Source organism: Physeter macrocephalus, chromosome 2 (assembly GCF_002837175.3).
Source record: "Physeter macrocephalus isolate SW-GA chromosome 2, ASM283717v5, whole genome shotgun sequence".
In the NCBI taxonomy this organism is placed as follows: Eukaryota; Metazoa; Chordata; class Mammalia; order Artiodactyla; family Physeteridae; genus Physeter; species Physeter macrocephalus.
The window spans coordinates 76,222,880-76,245,604 of record NC_041215.1 but is presented as its reverse complement, the minus strand read 5'-3'; the positions used below and the strand labels follow the sequence as shown (position 1 = coordinate 76,245,604).

Here is a 22,725-nt window from a genome sequence, read left to right as displayed (position 1 = left end):
TAGAGTCTGGCATACAGAGTGAAGTAAGTCAGAAAGAGAAAAACAAATACCGTATGCTAACACATATATATGGAAACTAAAAAAAAAAATGGTTCTGAAGAACCTAGGGGCAGGACAGGAATAAAGACGCAGACGTAGAGAATGGACTTGAGGACACGGGGAGGGGAAAAGTTAAGCTGGGATGAAGTGAGAGAGTGGCATGGACATATATACACTACCAAATGTAAAACAGATAGCTAGTTGGAAGCAGCCACATAGCACAGGGAGATCAGCTGGGTGCTTTGTGACCACCTAGAGGGATGGGATAGGGAGGGTGGGAGGGAGATGCAAGAGGGAGGAGATATGGGGATGTATGTATATATATATAGCTGATCCACTTTGTTACACAGCAGAAACTAACACACCATTGTAAAGCAATTATACCCAATAAAAATGTTAAAAATGATTAATTAATTAATTATTTTTTAAAAAGAGAGGGCCAGGAAAGGAGGCTATAAAAATGTAAAAAAAAAATAATAATGATAAAATTAAAACCTGTGATGCGAGAAAAAAAAAGTTCTGTAGTTGGGCTCATGCTGATTTTGACAGTTCTCATGGGAGGTTTTCTTAGGTAAGTGTGACTATCTATGTGAACATGACTTTTAAATAATGGAAACAGCACTGATTAGGGTTATGGGTTCCTGGGAATGGATATGAGAAGTTTCTTTTAAATAAATTGTTTGAGGGGCCTTCCCTGGTGGCGCAGTGGTTGAGAGTCCGCCTGCCAATGCAGGGGACGCGGGTTCGAGCCCCGGTCCGGGAAGATCCCACGTGCCGCGGAGCGGCTGGGCCCGTGAGCCATGGCCGCTGGGCCCGCGCGTCCGGAGCCTGTGCTCCGTGACGGGAGAGGCCACGACAGTGAGAGGCCCGCGTACCGCAAAAACCGTAGACAGTTATTAACTCTAGGAAAAAAAGTGACCTAAGAAAGGAAATATATATAATCGTAGTATAGATTTATTGCGCTGGGCTTTTTGGTAAAAATATCCAACCTTGATGCAAACTTGCTGCCAATCTTATACTAAAACTTCACAAAAGATTTGTCTACTGATAACTACTGTTGTCTCTTTAGCGTGCCATCTTTTATTTATTTTATTGAATGCAATAGCAGAAGGCGTTTTGAGCTCTTATGCGTGTCCTCTCCCATCTCCAGGAATGGACTTCTCAGAGAGGAAATACTGAACTGCTCCTGATTTCATTTCCAATCTGTAGAGTTCCCTTAGGCTCCACTGTGCTTGACGCTCCCATTTTGTGCAAATGGTGAAGTTTTGTTGCAATAAACATTATTCCAGGAGTTAGTTGCTGGACATTCCATTTTTTCAAATGACTCTGGCCCTTGTTATTTAAATGGATAAACCAAAAAAGCATAATCATTTAAGACATATGACTTGTTGATAGAATCTTTATTTAAACAAGTTTCCCCAATCATGGGTTAAATGTCCTGCTTCTAAGTGATGTTATGTAAGTTATTTTGAGGCACAGTGTTTTAGGTCAGCCAAATCTCTGCTCCATGAGGATCTAGGTGATGCCTCATCTAATTGCCAACAGAGCTGACCTGCTAATTCTGTCCATTCCAGAACATGGTTTGTTTGCAGTGCTGATGAATTTGCTGTGCTGTTAGCTGGGGTTGATCTGTGAATCCTACATGAAGGTTAGTAAAGTCAAACTATGCTTATCCTGCCTCCCAAGCAGTAAAATAGACTCAGTGAATCTTTCTGACCTTCCAGATCTACAACTACTTGCTCCAGAGATTTTAGTCTCTTTTCTGTGATAGCATAGCTTTGAAGAATATATTTCCATCTTGTCTCCATGTACTGAGAATTAAATATACTAGGTTCGTAATATATAAATTGCTCAATAATTAGAACTGGCATTTCACATCAAAATATGCAATTCAGATTCTATCTACTACCCAAATGCAAAATCCTCAAGAGGGCTGAGTTATGAAATTATTCAAACAGAGAAGTATTTTAAAAGGTCTCAACTGATAAAAAGTACTATACCCTGTTTCTTTCTCCTGGGTATGACTTAGTAAGTATTAGGATATTTAGTGCAAATATGTTCCACGAACTAGAATAATACTTAAACATGTATAGGGAAATAAAAAGAAAGTGACTTTGAGAGAGCTACTATAGCTGTAAAAGGAACATCCATAGGTGCCTCAATTCTGCTATTCAAGACCCACTGGGAGTTTTTGTTTAGAACTTGATAGAAAACTACCTACAACCTGATGGAGGGTAGTCAATTTTGTCAATTTTGTCAGAGCTTAGACTTGTTGTGTAATCACAGAGATCTCTGCCTTGGCCTCCCCTTCTGAAAATTAGCTACATTCAGCAACTGAGCATGATGAATATGATGGGAATAAAAGTTTCCAGGTGGATACTGGTTGTTTTGCCCTAATATCTCCTCCCCTCTGCTTTGGTAAAAGAGCTTCCTCTTTCCTGTGGGGAACACCTTCCAGGAATGTGGATGTGGCTGCCCTCCCCTCCTCTGCCTCTTGCCCAGACCAGGCTGAACAAGTGGGCCAGGCCTGGCTGGTAGAGTCCCCCTTTCCCACCCATGGTGACTAGTTCAGGGGTGGACACACAAGCCACAGGGCTAGAGTTCCTCTAGGAGATCTAAGTGTGGACACTGGAGGAGAGAGAGCCCTCTGTCCTTTGGGATCTCAAGTTCTACGTAGTGGATATTGGCTCAGGGCTGGCAGTGGCCATTTTACCAATATTGAAAGTGGAAGCCCAAAAGGGGTAAGCAGTACTGAGAGAGAGAGGGAGAAACAGGGGCCTAATGACATTGTCTAAACCCTAACAAAGTGCATATGGCCTAAGCTAGTATGAGATGGATTTCTGGTTCTTGGATCTAAATGAATTCTTGCATTGTCCTTACAGATGAGTAACTTACATAGTTATTTCCCTCCCTGATAATCACCAGCATTGACACTCCACACCTACACCCGGCATGTAGCCCACCAGGGTCCACTGTCAGCAACGCCTAAGTTTCTCAGATGGGTGTAGTCCATCACAGATTAGGTCACTAGGTCCTTCTGAGCCACTAAAAAGTTAATACATGGAGGTTCCTAAAAAATATCATGCTTTAAAAAAAAATCATGCTTATATGGTGTGTGTGTGTGTGTGTGTGTTTGTGTGTGTAGCATTTTGTGATTTTAATGTTAGCTAGAAGTGAAACAAGCTAATGTGCCAGTGTAATCTTTGAGACATCCATTTCTTATTAATGAAGTAAACAGAGGCATTTGTGAGAAAGCATGAGCAAGGAACTCAGCAAACACGTGGCCAATTTCCCACCTACATCAGATCATGCTTATGTGGTGTGTGTGTGTGTGTGTGTGTGTGTGTGTGTGTGTGTGTGTGTAGCATTTCGTGATTTTAACGTTAGCTACAAGTGAAACAAGCTAATGTGCCAGTGTAATCTTTGAGACATCCATTTCTTATTAATGAAGTAAACAGAGGCATTTGTGAGGAAGCATGAGCAAGGAACTCAGCAAACACGTGGCCAATTTCCCACCTACATCAGACAAAACATGAAAGAGCAACTCTTAATTACAACCAAATATTAGCTCTGGCCCCTGGGAACTCATCATCCCATCTCAAGGTCTATATTTATGAAAATTTAAGCAATGTCTTAAAACATGTTAATTTGTTCTTTGTTTATTTATTTCCCTGACAGATTAATTTATTCCAAGGGACTTTGGTTCTCAAGCCCTCATATATCGATCGGGTCCATGTACGACATAACTAACAGCCTGGGGAGGAGATTTTGGTGGAAAACAAAAGTCTTTCTTGTAGTTTTCCTTAGGTAATTAACTTTGTATTTGTGGGCCCTGGAATGCTTCCAGTTTTCTCTGGATTTGCATCCCTTGACTTTCAGATCAATGGTTAATTTCATGAGCAGAGGCTGGGAGCATGGGGAGAGGGGGAAGGGAGGGAGAAAGGACTTCAGGCTCCAATGAGCCACTCAGAGCACATGGAGGCCATAAGAAAAGTTTTTTGTTTTTTTTGTTTTTTTTTTTTCCCAAGAGCTTCTATGTAAAAAACATTTAGACATTAATAAGAACCTGCAGTAGTGGTGCTGGAGAGGGCAGGTGAGGAGGCTGTGAGAAATGCTATTTATCATTTATGGACACTTCTCTCTGCGAGTTTTGGATCCCTCCATTTTATATAATCCCACTGGAAAGTCAAAGCAATGCTTACAAAGTGCCATCCTTTCAAAGTCTATTAATTGATTATCAGTTATTTTGTAGTCCATGAACTGTACTGAGAAGTCTGTGGAACTTAACACTCTATAAATTTTTATATCTTTTAGAAAGAGAAAGTACATAGCAAGTAAGACACGGGATTAGCCCCACACCGTGTTCCATACCAACCTCATGCCTATAACTATATCCACGAGACTAACTTAGCAGAATAGAAAACCTCCAAAAATGCACCTGTTCCCAAAATTCAGGCAACTTCTTAAACATCCCTGGATTTTGTCTAGAGCTTGTTTTAAAGGTATACGAGTTTTTGTTTGTTTGTTTTTGCGGTATGTGGGCCTCTCATTGTTGTGGCCTCTCCCGTTGCTGAGCACAGGCTCTGGACGCGCAGGCTCAGCGGCCATGGCTCACGGGCCTAGCCGCTCCACGGCATGTGGGATCTTCCCGGACCGGGGCACGAACCCGCGTCCCCTGCATCGGCAGGTGGACCCTCAACCATTGCGCCACCAGGGAAGCTCGGTATACGAGTTTTAAAAATTACATCAAAATCAGCAACCCCTAATGATATTATTTCCCCTTCACTAAACAAATCTTTCAAATCAGCAAGCAGAGAGATTTCTGTCACTCTTTAGAATTCCTGATTTCTATGAGCTTTGTGCCTTCTCCTAGAGCTTGTCATTAAATACAACAAACTTACATTATTATGTATAAAATGCTAAATACATGTCAGAACACTAAGGTAGATATTTCTAATATATAATATTGCTTTTACAAATGGGCTAAAGGGTATAAACCTAGTCCATTTTACAACTAGGACATATACTTGAAGTATAGGTACCTACTATCAGGTGGAAGCAGTAATTGCTCAGGATTACTGTAATAGACTATTACTTTTATACCAACTATTTCTATTGCCACCCCTAAAGTGCATCTCCCAGTAGAAAGACTCACATTCCCGCCTTGTTGAACTCAGGAGTGGTCGTGTGACTTTTTCAGGCCAGTGAAACACACAAAAGGATGTGTGTGTTTCTAGGTAGAAGCTAGAATGTGGTTCACCAAATCTCTGCCGCAACTACCAGCAATGATCTAGACAGAAACCAATACACCAGCCTGGGCCCTGGAGTGAGGATAACACACAGCAAAGCCACAGCCGAGCCACAGTGGTGCAGTACGAGTGAGAAATGAGCCTTTGTGGTTGTAAACCACTAAGCCAGGAGGGTGCGTCTTCACAGACACTAAGAAAAGGGAATGGTTTATGAAGGCTGAGAGAGGTGGAATAAGAAAAGGACAGAGAAGGTCCTCTGGACCTAGCAAACTGGAGCGTTTGTTTCTGCAGCATAATCTAATCTATACTGAAACAATAGCTTAAACCAGAGATAGACACTTTATTTAACTATTTATTAGCTGGCACCTTATGAAATTGCCATTGGTAGTAACAAATGATCTAATAGCAGAAATCTCATGTGATTCAAATTATTATAATTGAGAAAAACTGGAATATAAATTTGTATTCATGAATGCTTTTCCTTCTAAGGTGTAATTGCTTATTAAGAGAAGAACATAATTATTACTTTTAGTTTCCTTTTATAAGGAACATCATAGCAGAGTTAGAAAATGGTGGCAATTTAAATGCTCATTCCTAAAACCATAGCAGTATCAATGATCAACTGAGTGTCTTCCATGTGTCAGTTCCTAGGGATGCATTGGTAAGCAAGACAGGCATGATCCCTGCCTTCATGGGGATTTCATTCATTCTAGTGATGGAGTTCAACTCTAAACAGGTAGATTATGGCAAATGATCTTAAGTGCAAACAAGAAAACAAATAGGCTGTTTTAAGTCACAATTACATAGGAAAAGGAGCTAAAGGATAGGGTGGTAGGAGATGATCCCTCTGAAAAGGTGACAGTTAAGATGAGGCCTAAAGAAGGACAAGAGCCAGCCACGCGAAGAGAAGGTAAAAGTGGGGGTGGGGAGCATTCCAGGCTGAGGGAACAGCATATACAGACACCGTGTCTGTGTCCTCCAGGCAGATCAGATCTGACCACGGTGGCTGTAGTGAGGAAAAGGACCATAACGTGAGATAAAGTTGGAGAAACAGGCTGTGGACAGATCATCCAGGGCTTTGATGGCCATGGAGGGAATTTGAATTTTAATTCAATGCGAAGCTACTGAAGGAGACGGGAAGAAAAAAGACATGAGACAGTTTATTTCTTTAACGAAGAGCATTTTCTCTGGCTGGAGTTCCATACGTGTGGAGGCACAAGTATGGAAGCAAGAAGACCAGTGAGGAGGCCACTGTAGGTCAGAGGTGATGGCTGTCTAGACCAGGTTGTAGTGGTGAAGAGGAAGAGATGGGGACAAAATCAAGATATATGTTGTAAGTCAAAGCAAAAACAGAACTTGAAGGGCTGGATGTGGAAGGTGAGGAAAAGGGCACGACCAAGAATGACTTCCAGACTTCTGGCTTGGGTCCTTGAGTGCATGCTATGCCATATACTGAAATAGGGAACACCCAGGGAAGATGGAGGTTTCTGAGGCTGTGGTGAAATCAAGGGTTCGGTTTTGGACACGTGAAGCATGGGATGCCTGCGAAATGTCTGAGCAGAGATGTCGAGTGGGAAGCATGTCTGCAATGAGGAGAAACAATCTGGGCTGGACACAGGAACTGAGGAGTCATCAACACATCAGTGGGATTTCAGGTTTGGGGAATAAATGTAGGTGGAGAAGAAAGAAGGTTTTTGGATGCCTGAGGAACCCCAGCATTTAGAGGTTTTAGTAGGGAGCAAAGAGTAGCCATGAGGTTGGGGCAAAGCCAGGAGGGTGCGTCTTCACAGACACTAAGAAAAGGGAATGGTTTATGAAGGCTGAGAGAGGTGGAATAAGAAAAGGACAGAGAAGGTCCTCTGGACCTAGCAAACTGGAGGTGTCCAGCGACCCTGGAAGTGTGTATCAGGAGAGTGATGAGCCCAAGGAGTTCTGCAGGGGAGGAAATACAGGCAATAGGTACAGTAAAAAATGTTTTTAAATTTGGGATTGACATATACACACTACTATATATAAAATAGATAACTAATAAGGACCTGCTGTATAGCACAGGGAACTCTACTCAATACTCTGTAATGACCTACATGGGAAAAGTATCTAAAAAAGAGTAGATATATGTATATGTATAACTGATTCACTTTGTTGTACACCTGAAACTAACACAACATAGTAAATCAACTATACTCTCTAATAAATTTTTTTTAAAGTACATTTGCAAAATCTAAAACGGCAAAAAGAAATTGGCTAAGAAGTAGAAAAGTGAAGAAGGGTAAGGGAGGAGAGCCCAGAATTAACAGTATTTATTTAAAAAAGACTATGAAAAATCCTGGAAATGACTGAGTTTACCTGGAAGCTACCAGATTGTTTTCTTCCATCAGCAAAAATGTAGGCTTGAGAACTAGCTAACCAGTTATAATCCTGCACATCTGCATGATGTGGCCGGTTTCTGAAATACTATGTTCCTCAAGCATCGCCTCCTGCTCCACTTTCTTTTCCTATATTTATGGAAAATGCTGACCTAGCTGGTTTCTGTATCTCTTGGTACAGTTCACTTCCCTCTTAGCTTAAGGGTTATTAAACAAGAGTAAAATTTCATTATACATTTTAGTAAAAACAATGCTTAATTAATATTTTTAATTGAAAAATGTATACACTTTAGGTATAGGAAAAAGACAAATAGCACAAAAGATTATAGAATGAATAAGAAGTCCTCTCCAGACCCCCAGTCCTTGCTCCAGAGGAAACCACTGGCATTACCGTACTGTGTGACATAGTCTATGCAGATACAATTCTAAAGCTATAGCTCCTATTGTTAGAGCAAAACCCAACCCCCCAAGCCCCTCAGGTGTGGGCATATTTCTACACTCTGTACCTTGCTTTCCTCGTATTCCAATATAATATGGAGGCTGTTCCATAGGAATACAGATGGATACAACTCATTCTTTTTTGTGCCTTCCTAGTATTACATTTTTATGGTTGTGCCATCATTTAATAAGTTTTCTGTTGATGAAGATGTAGGTTTTTATTAGCATCTTAAAACCATAAGATAAAAAGTGTTTTTAAGTGATTACGTAAAACCGTTGCCCAAGAATACACAAAACTTTTGCCCAACGTTAATTAAACAGTTGTTATTCCCAATCCCAAAGAAGGTTAGACTGGGAATAACTGATATTTTTATAGTTTGTGATAAGAAAGATGGCTGGTGTTTTGGTGACTTTTTCACTTATGACACCTGGGGATAACAGCAACCCTAGCCTTTAGGAATAATAAGCATAAGTCATTGGAATAATAAGGAAAGAACAAATATGAAACTTTTCAGACATTTAGAAAAACAATCCTTTAGAATAAAGAAATAGTATATGGGCTATCAAATGGCTTATATAACAAGTACGTGGTGTTTTTTTTTTTCCTTTTCTTGGCTAATATGCTACAAGATTTTTTCAAAATGGCGAAGTTTTCTAAAGATGCTTTCTTTCAAACTTTATATTACATGAACAATTAATATTTTCAATTTCAAACAATAATACTGCTTTTGCAGGGGGAGGGATAGATTGGGAGTTTGGGATTGACATGTACACTGTACTATATTTAAAATAGATAACCAACAGGGACCTGTTGTACAGCACAGGGAACTCTGCTCAATATTCTGTAATAACCTAAATGGGAAAAGAATTCGAAAAAGAATAGACACTTGTAAATGTGTAATTGAATCACTTTGCTGTACACCTGAAATTCATACAGCATTGTTAATCAACTATACTCCAATAGAAAATAAAAATTTTAAAAAGAAAGAAAAAATTTTATACTGCTTATGTTGAAGTTAAATCTTGTTAGATGTTTTAGAAGAGTATATCTAATAAACAAGAAGAAAAACAGAAAAAAAATACTGCTCTTATTTGGGGGAGATTTTTCATGGGCCTAATAAATGTATTATGGAAGCCAAGTGCTCACATGCCTTCCCCTAGTATCATCATTAATTAGGAAGGTGTGTTTCAGGGGTTAGGGAGGTGGAGATCTGTTTGGAAACACATAAAATAAAGTTTGGTTGTGAAGGTTTGGAAGTCAGTCTTAAAGATTTTGCCTTTTATTCTGTGAGCTGTGGAGAAACCTGAGGTTTCTGATCAGGAACATGACACAGTAGAGTTGTCCCTCAGTGTCTGCTGGGGGATTGGTTCTAGGAAACCCTGTGGACACCAGAGTCCGTGGACGCTCAAGTCCCTGGTATAAAATGGCGTAGTACAGTTGCCCCTCCGTATCTGTGGGTTCCACACCCACAGATTCAATCAACCCGCAGATTCTGAGGGGAGGGCCGACTGTGAGCGCCAGGGGCACGTAGGATGAATTAGAGGAGGGGCAAAAGGGAGAATCAAAAAGGCAGGATTCCAAGCTGAGGTGAGGAAAACCTAGGCTAGAGCGAGAACAGCAGAAACAAAAAGTGAAAAGGACCTAAAAGCGAATCTTAACCCTTTTTCTCTGTCCCAACACCTTTGCGAAGTGAGACAGATCCCATTAACAGCGATTCACTCTGCATTCAAAATTTTGTTATGAATGCAGCAGAAAGCCCAATTAAAAGCCTAAACCATTAAAGTGTGTCACAACAAATCATTAAAATGAATATAAACAAGGAAGTGAGTGTCTTCAGAGTGTTCTGTTGCTTACATGGAATGGGCTGCTTTTGCCTTCTTTGGTGCCTTCCATGAGCCATCACTGCTATAAGGTAGCGAGGCAAGACCTCCAAGAATGGAAGATATAGTCAGCAATGATGGTTGATTCATGAACTTAATCATCTGTACTAGGTAAATTCTAGATAGCTTAAGAATAAACATTTTAAGGATATTTATATTAAATCTAAATGTTAAAAAAGTTTTTAAAATGATAAAAGATATGGGTGAATATATAATTAGGGGGTGGGAAAAATCTCTGGAAGCAGGAGACCAAAGACAGACACTCTAAAAGAAAATATTGAGCTGACTACATTAAAATGAGAAAAAAAAAAAAAACAAAAACCTTTTGACAGTAAAGGTGCAAACAAAAACAGAAAAATAAATAAATAAATGGCAAACAACAAAGTGTGAAAATATTTGTAACATCTATATTGAACAACAGATCACTGTGCCTAATGTATAAAGAGCTATTACAAATCTTTGAGAGGAAGAGATTTCCCACTCAGCGCTCTCTTCAGAGAATATAGCAGACTGGACACACCTGAAATGCCTCTCCTTTGATAGAAAGACAGCCATAGTTACCCGGAGTGTGGCCAAATGGATGCTTCCCAGTGTTAACAGAATTATATACCTTAGTTTGATACAGCCCTTTCTGCTGGTTAGTAAGGAAATAGAGGATGACTAAGAACATGACACGGATGTGGGGAAGAAGGTCTTGTAGAGTGAAATGAAGACAGGATGTGTGGAAACACTGAAGAAGATAGCAGAGAAATACTAAATCTATCTTTCAAGCAACACAATACTGAGAAGAATGTAAAAGCATCTAAAACATAGAACCCAGCCTGCAGTAGGCACTTTATTAAAAGTGTACTGAATTTAAGCAAAGGCATGACATAACTAGAGGCAAAGAGGCAGAGATGAAGTAGGTCCTACCTTTAACAATAATTACAATAATAGCTAATTATATGATTATGGCTTACTAGGTACCAGATGCTTAGCTTAGCTCTGATATGGGTGATTTCATTTAATTCTCATAACAACCCCTGTAAGATTGGTACTATTACCCCTATTTAACAGATTTGGAAACTGAGACTCGGGAAACTGAAATGCTTTGCTCAGGTTCACATGACTAGAAAATGGCCAGGTGATTAAAATTTGACTCCAGAGCCCATGTTCTTACCACTACACTCTACTTCCTCACTGGTCATCTCTCATTAGCAGGGAGACCACATGTGGTCTGAATGGACCCAGGTCCTCAGCCTGTAGCCACAAACATGGTTCTTGGTAGAAGGGCTATAGTTCTGAATTTCCACACAGGATGGCTGGATTCTCCAAGTGCCATGAAGCATCAGGCTAATTTAGGAGACTGAGAGACTAAAAAAAGGAAAAGCTGCCACAAAAGAAATGGTCTTTCTGGGCCTTCTACTTTCCAGTGACCAAACTGCACTCTGTTTATTCAGATGGAGGCGGACTCTGGTGCCAAGCACTGTACACTGAAGGGGAATTCGTTTGTGAGGTCCTTTGAAGTCACATGCATCCCAGGAACACCCAGCTAAAACAGGGAGAGCTGCTTCACGTTTATGCCTCTAAATAAAACCATTTGAGTACGCAGACCAAAGACCTGGTCTGGGAGCACTGCATTTTCTCCAATAGGGTGATTCATGACTAATGTCTTCATTTTGGACACTGCAGTTGAATGTGAAGCCATATGCTTTAAATTAAAAGCACACTAAGAAAATCACAAGTTTCTCAAGATGGTGCTTAAAGTCCGTTTTGGCATCTGTTGGTTGCCAAAAGACCCATATGATCCTGTAATTAAACAACAAATATTTTCTGCAAAATCAATCACTTTAGCTGTCCCCAAATGCTCTGATTACGTTTAGATGCTATGTTGAGAAACAAGTTGCACAACTAGACCTTTTTTAGAATTGTTTGTTCCCTACTCCAATACTGTCCTGATCTTTCTCTTAGACATTTTATTCCAATTCATTATATTAGAATGCAAAGCTTTTTAGTTACATGAGCAATAAACAGCAGAGCCCCAGAGCCAGAAACGTTGGCGGCAGAACCATCACTAATAGATACTGTTATACCTACGTGGTCAGAAGATTCCTTCACCATGTGGTTGGTACCAGAATCAACTATGGGTCTTGACTGCAGTCATCAGAAACCAACTGAGGTCATCTGAAGTAAAAAGGGGAATTCACTGGAAGGAAGTCAGGGACTCACAGAACTGAAGGGGAGGTAGCCAACCCACCCTGGGCAACAGGTTGGATCCAGAGGCAGTCTGGAAAGCCAGGGAGTGGAAAGAAGCATGGCCACTGCTATGCTGATGCCTCCACCTCCCCCCCACGTCTTTGCCTGGTTGGCTCAAGAGTCTGGGGGGCACCAGCTCGGCAGGGCCTCTTTTAAGGGCTGCTCTGTAGTAGAAGTGGAGGTCGCCCGTACTTCCCAACTAGATAGTGAGGAAATTCCCCCAGGAAGATGGGGTTGCTAAAAGCAAGGCAAGGTCAATGCTAGGCAGCCAAAGATTCTGGTACCACACTCCTAAAATGGAGACCATTTCTGTTTTCAGGCCATGTTTTCCGACCTAAGCAGGAAAATGTGTGGATAGAGAACCAACTCTATGAGGGTCACAGAAGAGGTAAAGGTAGGATGCAGCACCTAATGAGCAGGCACCAGCAAGTGAAAGAGACTCCTTCCTGAAGGAATCGAAGCTTATTTCACAGGCTTGTGGCTGGTGAATGTGTGTTTAGAACAATGGCTTCTTAGGCCTACTTCAGCTGGGAGGCGGCCTTCTACAAAATGCATCATTTCTTATCGCCTTGAAGGGCCTTCTCCGCCCTGGAGGCAGTGAGGTGGGTGGGATAGTGGTAGTTGAGGGGCAGAGGCGGGGGTGGGGGTGGGGGGTGGGAAAGAACAGAAGAAGAGATGCTTATTTAAAATGGGTCATTCTTCCGCCTGTGAACGTTATGGGTAAGAGAAAACATATAATCAGAATTAAGGAATTTCATGGCCAAATTCAGGCCAATTAGGAATGTGCGGTAATGCTTAGGTATGTGGAACAGCTAGAAACAGTGCTCTGCACGATTTATGTTGCGCTCGGAGGCCCAGCTGAACGTAGGTAAAAGCGCGCTCGGGTGAGGAGGGACAGAGAGACCACCTGGGGGTGAGGCGCGAGGGGCGCCAGGGCTGGCTTTCTTTCAGGCCTGGTACCAGAAATGACAGCTTTCTTGGGGAGAGGGGTTAAGGTAGGGATGCTCAGAATGGTTGTGATGGGGCTTCTTAGATTATTTTCAGTATTCAAAAAATCCTGGCCAGCATCAAAGACAGGCTAATTAGAACTTCACGTTTCTTTCCTTTTGGCCTGAAATGAACTCACTCAATGTAGTGCTGTTGACTTTATCATGCTGGTGGGTTAAGCCCTAATAGCAAACATTCCCATAATTAATAAAGTGGGGCATTAATTTTACTAAATAAACTGTGTGCTTGGAAGAAGATATAAATTTCAAAATAGCCACAAGAGAGAATAATAGAAGGTGTTAAAAGTGACAAGAAATGTTGGGAACACCTGGATTTGGGCATTTTGACTGCAAAGGTCCCTACTAAAATGCAACCAGATTTAGGAAGAGTGGTTTCATTAGGAATAGCTACTAGAGGCCTCATTCATTCATTAGACTAGCTGAGAAAGGGGGAAGAAGTGGTTGGCGTTAAGAGTAAGAAGGGAGGCTGATGAAGGCCCAGATGGTATGTCCTTTGGAGCTGGGAGACGCCCGAACGCCCTTAGAGCCCTTGGAGAGTAACAGTAAATGAGGAGAAGTGGGCCGTGTGGGGAGAAGGGGCAGGGTGGAGGTATAGGGCCAACAATGGCTTCTACCTCGTCATTCAGTCTTGCCTGTCTAAAGACTGGCAGCTCATCTCCCTGGTGGCCACGAGCTTCCCATCCCACCATCTGGCCATCTTCAGTCGAGCCAGCGGTGCAAGAACTACTGCCATTTTTTGACCACCTCCTACACGCCAGGGACTGGGCTGCCCAATTGGCATATATTATCTTTTCTCCTCCCCCCACCTCTGCAAAATGGTGGCTGTGGTTCCTATTTTACAGATGAAACTTAGGTTCTAGGCGGGTAAGTGGCTTGCCCAAGATCCCAAGGCTCGTGGATGTCGGAGCCCGCATCCCTCTCTTGCACAGGTGCTCTGGAGACACGGGCGTGACCCTGGCCTTAGGGCGCCACACAACCCTCACGGCTGAGTCAAGCACGGCCGGTGAAGCTTTAATGATCACCTTCTGTGCCTGGTACTGGGCTGCCTTCAGCAAGAGAGAGAGAAAAGTGACAGATGAAGGCGTGTAAGTGTAGCTGGGCACTGAAGGTGTGCGCACAGGGGGGCACTGGGGGGCCGCGAGCGACGGAGCAAAGCGCGGGGAACCCTGCGAGGAGGAAGCAGGGGCTGGAACACGGGCGGACTGCGGCGGCGAATGAGGGGCCGGGCTTGGGGCACGGTTTACCTTCGACACATCCGCCGCTGGGTGGGGCGTCGGGGGCTGCTCGGGACTCGCCGCCCTCAGGGAGATGATTCTGTAGCACAAAGGTAGCCATTTTGCTGTTTACTCCCGTGGTAAAATTCCCATTTGCTATTAGATAATGTGTTAAATGTCTGTTAGCTCAGGTGACAGGAGCCAGTTCAAATCTGTTCTCCTAGCACAGGAAACATAGGCTTACTGGACAGAACCGTCTGGGAGGAAGAGCTGGCTTCAGGTGTTCCAGGGGCTCACATCATGTGACCTGGAATTTCTCTCTCCTGCGGTCTCCTGTACGCCCACCGTCCCCCATTCCTTCTGTCCCTAAGCCCTGCTCCTCCCTAGACATCGACCACACTCTCTTTTACTTCATACAGCCTCTCTCCACCTGGTGGAGGTGGGAGAGTGACGGTGCTGGAGGATGTGATTTGGGGGAGGGAAGCAGCCATACATAAAATCTCAGGTGGGCCTAACTTGAGTCATTTCTCCCACTCTGTACCAATCACAGCGGCCAGGGGCAGGGGCAATCAAGGATGCTGATAGACCAGGCCTGGGTCTCATTCCCAAAGGTTTGACCAGGAGTTGGCATAATTTGAGCATCTCATCAGAACTGCAGGAAGTGTGTGTGGGGGGGGAGCAATTTCCCAAAGGAAGGCAGGTGACACGATCAGAAGTGGAAGAGAAGGAATGCTGACAACACTAACGGTTGTTGGCTACAGAGTCATGAATATCACAGTGTACAAAATCAGAGCTCCATGAAATAATATGGACTCTATGAAAAATGGGCAGACGTCTCATGACACAGGAAAATCTTACAGATGCTCCTGACTAATGACTACCAGGGTGCACATCAGAGAGAATTGGAAACAAAACAGTGGAAAGCCAAGGCTGCATCGTGTTCAAGTATATGGAGCTCATTTATTTTAAGATGTGCAGTTCTCTTTTAATTATTTATGATACCTCACAGCATACTGTAAGTGTATCCCAGTATGTTTTGTGAGAATAATGACGTCGTAGGAGTAATAGACCTCACTTGGGTCTCTGTTCTCCAGCTTTCACTAAGAATTGAGAGAGAGGCAGTGGAAGTTGATATTCAGATCTGTTTATCTGCTTGGAGATGTATCTTTTCTATGCTGACGTGTGCCAGGGGCCGTGGGCTTTGGAGTCAGTGGATTTAGGGAAACTGTGAACCTCGGTAAGCTACGGTGGGTCACTGAACCTCAGTTTTCTCCTTTGTAAAACGGAGGTGGTAAGACTCTCATTAAAACTGGTGAGGAATTCGTTCATTACTATGTTCAAACAGTGATGTTTATTGAGCATCTAGCATGGCTGTGTGATGGGCACCAAGGATACAGCACTAAACAGCATGGACAGGATCCCTGCCATCAGTGAAGGAGACCAATGAAAGGAAATGATATTCAAAAGACACCTGGCACAGAGCCTGGTACACAGTAAGTGCTCAGTAAGTGTGAATTGTCTTCCCTTTTCCTGCCAATCCACTCACTCATCCTGTCTTAATCTAAAAATGGTAGCAAATCTCTTAATTTCTCTGAGCCTCAATTTTCTCATGGGGTTAACTGAAGGGTTTGGAGAGATTTTCTGATGTTTCATCTTGCTTTAAAATTCTGTGAATCTTTGGCTCTCTTTCCTCTTCACCCAGGGCACCGAGAATGGGCTTATTAAAGGGAATGTCATTGGGGACTGTCGCTTGAATCCTGTCTTTAAAGGGCAGCTTTATTATTGTTGCCAAGCTGGCCCCTATACCATCAACCTGACCCCAATGTAAAGCCTGCAGAGATACTTCTACCCCACCCCATCTAAAACAGCCTCAGCAAGCAACTCTATCAACATAAAGGCACCTATAAGAGTGATTTTACAATACCCATAAGAGGCAGTGTGGTTATGATAAGGGCTTTCATTCAGATAGATTTGGCTGGAATCTCAGCAATAGTATGGGATTTTCGGACAAATTATTTAACCTCTTCATGCCTCATTTTCCATATGTGTAAATGGGAAGAAAAAAAAAACTACTTCAACAGGGATACTGTGAGGATTGAACAAGATAATGTATGGGGGGGTTGCCTGGTGTGGAGTGTATTAGTAAATGGAATATACTACCTTGACTTGAGAAGTGACTGCATGTTAATTGCAAAATGGTAGATGTAAGGAACTCCTGCTGGAAAGTAAAGCACCTGGAGCTAGTTCTAGATTTGTATTATCAGACTTAATGTGTTTTAAATGAGTTTAGTACACAATATTTGTGCATTCTGTGAATACATTATTCTTTGAGCAGAAGGCTGGGGGAAGAGACATTAAGAAGGTTAACTAGGAAGTGTGATGCTCACCTATGAAACAAGAGGGCTGGACTAGGTGACCTCGAATATCCTTATAAATTCTAAAGTTCTAGGATTCCAGGCTTTGCTAAAAGTCTGTGAGGGAATTTGCGAAAAAGGAAAAAATATCTTTCATTCTACTCTACCTCACTCTCTCTTCCCACACTGGACCTGCTGACTGATGACTGTTAGCTGTCCTATGTTACCACCAACCTCTGTTGTCATTAAGCTCACGTTTTCATAGAAAGCCCGTTTTGTCCAGTGAAATGTGAAAAGGTGTGGTTTACAACACCATCATATCTTTGATTTTTAATATTTGATCTCAGAGAAAGTGGTTTGAACTCACTTAGCAAGATCATGAGAAACAACAGAGGCCCTATGTACCTTTAACACAGAGAGGCAAAAGTTCTAGGCCTCCTAGGAATGAGGTTAGTGTTTGTGAAGGTCTAAAATTGCAGGCACATATTGACACTGTACAAGCTCTTAAATCCACAGGAATCCGCTAGTGCTCAAAGGAGAGCAATCAAAAACCTAAATTAGTAATTGTGTCAATAGATTTTGCTAAGGAAAGAAAAAAATTAGCATGCCTGAGGCTATTGGAAAAAAAGTTCCAAGCAGGGAGAAGAGGTAGTAAAATATCCAAAGGCCCAGCTTGATGATGTTCGTTTTTAAATGTTGAGAGCAAATGTGGTATTATGACGTTTTTCTTCTATCAGCCCCTTGTGGCAGGACGCTGTGGCCTCTGAATATTGGGCCATAGTCAAGTTAATTTACTCAAGGATCCAGCAACAAAATCTAAAGTGTGAGGGATGGCGAGTGTGAAGAGAGTGGTTCGGCCGAGTGTTTTTCCCAGGAGCACCCTAGAGGCCCTGATGGAGAGAAGCTATTTGAATACTCCAGCCCCCATCCCAGGAGATTCTAAATTTGGTATCAAAGTGTAGCACCGCCCCTCCCACCCTTCCTTCCTGGGTTTAACAGAGAGCAGTGGACCATTTTTTTCCCCTCCAAATTCAGCTAGATTTTCTTAGCTCAGTTCTATGTCTTGTCCTTCACAGAGATAAATATGCAGATGAGGAAAGATCTTTCAGGTAACTGGATTTTGTAGATTCAGAGAGATTTGAGGAAACAAAACAAAACAAAAAGAAAAAACAAACAAACAAAAAACTATTTAGTGCACGACTTCTGATAATGGAAAGGAAAATGTTTGAAAAAAAAAGTTTGAAGACAGTAGTCTTAGCTGGTGCGAGGAGAGGAGCATTTGGTTCCTGGTCTACTCAGTGCCTGGCTCACTCATTACAGGTGGATTAAGAATAAAATATGTTGGGGCTTCCCTGGTGGCGCAGTGGTTGCGCGTCCGCCTGCCGATGCAGGGGAACCGGGTTCGCGCCCCGGTCTGGGGGGATCCCACATGCCGCGGAGCGGCTGGGCCCGTGGGCCGTGGCCGCTGGGCCTGCGCGTCCGGAGCCTGTGCCCCGCAACGGGAGAGGCCACGGCAGGGGGAGGCCCGCATACCACAAAAAAAAAAAAAAAAAAAAAAAAGAATAAAATATGTTAATGTAGGGGCGGGGCCATAATGAGGCATTTCATTAGAGGTAAAACCAAAATATGGAAGAGTAATTCCATTTGTTTTCAAACAGCTTAGGGTGCCAACTCTTATTCTCAAAGGAGAAAAGTTAGGATAGAACTTTTGAGGAAAAAACCCTCAATATTTGAACCTTTGTCCTTTTATTCATAGGAAGCATTCACTCTCCTGTGCCTTTTGGTTGTTTTCAGAGAAAGTAACTGTACCAAGAATTCTGTACTGGAAAGTAATTTCCTATATATATATATAAACATATATATATTTGTATATATGTATACTTATTTATTTATATGTATATATAATATGTATATAATGGAAATAATATATAGTATATACATACTTGTATATGTATAGAGTGTGTCTCTATATATTTATGTATATATATAACAAACACTTTTGTCTCTGTGCTCACTATAATTTGGACAGTGGTTGTGATAAAGAATATTAACTACAGGAAGTAAAACAAGTTTGAGGCATATTTTGACCAAGCTAATACAGACGTAAATCCTCTATGGTTTTGTGTTTGGGAATAGTTGTTTTCTTTCCTTTACCTGTGTTCGTGTGATTTCAGCAAAACAAAAACCCATGTCATGCACTGTTGCATAGGCAGGTGTGAAAAGTTATCTAAGCCTTTTCTGCTACAGTCGGTTGACTTTTCTTTATCACAAAATGCCCCTTCCGAAAAGTGCTGAAATTCTTACTTTGTTGGCACTGGGCAGAGTTGGCAAAGCTGAAAACTAACATACCCATTTATTTAAAAAATCTGAATTGAGTTCCAAAGCTTTTACCTAAGCGTTGTTACAAACTGTTAAATATTTGGATAATCAACTGTCAAAATAGCAGTTCCTGGAAGAATTATTTTCCATGAAGCTGCCAAAGTATCTGATTTTTTTTTTTTTTTTTTTTTGCGGTACGCGGGCCTCTCACTGTTGTGGCCTCTCCCGTTGCGGAGCGCAGGCTCCGGACGCGCAGGCTCAGCGGCCATGGCTCACGGGCCTAGCCGCTCCGCGGCTTGTGGGATCTTCCCGGGGGCACGAACCCGTGTTCCCTGCATCGGCAGGCGGACTCTCAACCACTGCGCCACCAGGGAAGCCCAAAGCATCTGATTTTGACATCAAAATTAATTTCACAAAATTTTAGATTTAGTTTAAATCAAATTTAGACTTGATTCGGAGCCACCAATAATTAAATTTTATGAGCACACAGCAGAATCTCTGGTGCCTGGCAAAGTCTTCAGGGCCACTGAAACCGAAACTTCCACCATGTGACCTTTATTCAGGGGCAGCTCTACTTTTAAATTAAGAACTTTTCATCTCACAGAAAATGAAAAATAATGAGCAATTTCTTTGGGTCACGTATCTCTGTTGCCAGAAAAATAAAAGACATCGAATTTTTCAGTAACATATATAACAGGCACCATTTTTGCTTTTATGTAAAGTATCAATTCCACATGTAATTGCTGAATATTTTCTAAATTAAGAACCCATGTGGTGAGCGGGTGCACACAAAAAGATAATCAGAAAAATCTCGGCATTAAAATATAGCCTGCAAGTAAAAACCCATAAATCACTTTGGTGAGGCCCAGCCTGCTGTGAAAATGATGGCTCTCAGCCTCGTATTTCTGTTGAGTCTAGTACAAGGAACCAAAAATCCACTGGGCCTGTGAACTTTAGGTCACAAGGTAAAGGCAACTAAAACAAATAGCTACAGAGCACGAAGTCAAAGACCAAACCCAAAGCAGCATGGAGATCTACTACTGGCTTATCATAGAGTCTGAGCTAGAAGGACACCTGCATTCTAGTTTCTACTTTTCATTCCACTGCTTAGTAAATTCACTTCACCAACGGCACTGCTTTCCCAAATGAGGATAATAAAACCTCTCCCTGTACCAACACCGTGTGACTTCTTGAAGTGATTTCCAACTCCAAGAGCTGTGACTTTGCTTATTTCCTTATTCAGTTGCTTGTTTAGAGACTGTTGCTAGTGAAGTCACAGCTGTAGGTTTTCTGATCACCTGGGTCTGTTCCACTGTCCACAAATGGTACCCTTGATGCCGGCTGGTCATCTCACAAATGTCACTGGGAACCAAATACGAGAGCACGCCTGTGCCCCATGTGACCCTGTGTCCACTCCTGGAAAACCACGAAATGGTTTGCAAAAGTGGGGACGGCTCTGCAAGAGCTCAAGGCCCTACAGTGCAGTGGGGGGAGGGGCGGGGGGGTGGGGAAGGTGAACAGACCTCACAACTGTGCTGCTTCTTGCTGGTCCTGAGGAGCTTTCGGAGGTGAGCGAGGTATAAGAACTGATTATTTTTTGGCCCCCCCCTTAAAAGAAAGACATACTCAAGTGACTCCTGAAACTTTTCTTGGCTCAGAACACAAAGAATCACTAGGAGTAACATTATTCGTCTGCGATGCGTTATTCAGGCTAGTAGAAACATTTGCAACCTGAGGACATGCTGGAATTTATGTTCAAGACTTATTTATCAGGTTTCCTCTCTCTGCATGTCCCTGGAGCTGTAATTTTCAGCCTTGGCTGCACATTAGAGTCATCTGAGGAACTTGAAAATAATCTTGACAGCCAGATCACACCCCGGAACAATTATATCAGAATCTCTGGAGGTGGGACCCAGGCAGCTAGATATTTTTTAAAGCTTCCCTGGTGATTCCAATGTGCAGCCAAGGTTGAGAAGTGCTGTATTAGAGGAATGACAGGTGCATGGACCCCCGACTCAGGAGCTGAGAAAGGTGGAAATGCTGTCAGTTATGCTGACTTGCTAAAAGCGTCCCAGATTTCTAGGGTAACTACCTAGTGTCTACTGAAAAGTTATTTCAGTTTTCCTCTTAAGGGTCAGAATCAAAGGCAGACAGCCTAAAAATAACTCATCAGCAGCTTGTTTGGCTGATGAAAATTGTGGAAGCTCTAAGTTGCTTTTTAACTTTAGCTTATTGCCTTCTCCCTTTGAAATACTTCAAGTATTAAGAATCACCTTACAGATCAATAAAAGATCTTGTTCACCGTGTTAACAAGTGTGAAAGGTCCAAAACAACACCCTATGAGTATTCCCCAGTACTGACATAACTCTCCACCTAAAATTCAAGAAACACTTAAAGGGGAAAAAAAAAAAACCCAGCAAAGATTGTTGAAGAGAACTGTATTTCCTTAAAGGAATGACAAGTGATACATTTTCCACATTAATTTATATCCACCCTTCATCTCCACAGGCTCAATTAATAAAAGTTATGCATAAATCATAGGAGAGATCATTAAATCAACCAGTTCACAGTGCTGACTAATTGGTAAATAAATACTTCATGAAAATGGTGATGGGTCTACAGATTCTGTTTTTCTTTTTAAAAAAACCAAAATAAACAGAAAAAAGCTTTAGTTGTAGCTTTGGTAGAGATAACCACACCTCATCTACTTCGATTTTATAATACCTCCAAGTTTGTTGGAGGGAATTATACAACAAAGATAGAGCCCCACAGGGTGACCACAGTCCTGGATGAAAAGTTTACAATCAAATGAAAAATTCAGATTTGTTTAATTAGCCAGATGCCTGGTAGCACGTACACAAGACATCCTAAATCTGGATGTTACCACATTTTCGTTTTGGTCTAGTTGTTTGTCACTTTGTGAACATAACTACAGACAGAGGAAAAGAAAACAAGACAGGCATAGGAGAGGATGAAAATAGATCTTTGCCAGGATAGACTAAAAACAAAAGAGACACTTTGTAAATTAGCTTGCTTTCTGAGGTTTAATTTTTTTTTTTATATCTTATAAGGTTATTGCTATATATGAAAATAACATTTTCAGAGATAAAGCCTTTTTTTCCCCTCACCATGAGATCTGAGTCTGAGGTCAGGCTGTACTGCTTGCCCACTGTGTGACCTTGGGCAAGATACTAAATCTCTTTCCCCATCAGGGAAGAATAATGGTACCTACTTATAAAGACGTTGTCTTATTTAAGATATCGTGTGAAAAACATTTGAACCTGGTGTGGGCACAGGGGAAAATGCTCATGAAATATTTATTATTGTTGTTACTTACTATGGGTAGACAAGCCTAGTACCCATCTTGATTTTTCTCAGAGAAACTCAGTTCTTACAGAAATGGATCCCTCAGAGCAAAGACCTAGATTCAGATATAAATACAGATCAATGACTCTACATAAAATAAATGAAAATTTAGAAAAGTGATGCCTCCAGCCTTGACCTGTCATCCCGGTTTCTCATGGAGACCTTGGATGTGGCCAAGGGAATGGTGAAAGCAAATTTAGAAGGGATACAATGTTCCTAGCAGCCAGTGGAGAAGGCTCAGCGAGAAAGGACCTGGC

General features: G+C 42.0%; 1 protein-coding gene across 1 annotated transcript in view; it reads right to left on the bottom strand.

Moving 5' to 3' along the window:
* MYO3B (myosin IIIB) overlaps window positions 1-22,725 on the bottom strand; it is a 511,858-nt gene that overhangs the window by 15,481 nt on the left and 473,652 nt on the right. The window lies entirely within an intron of this gene.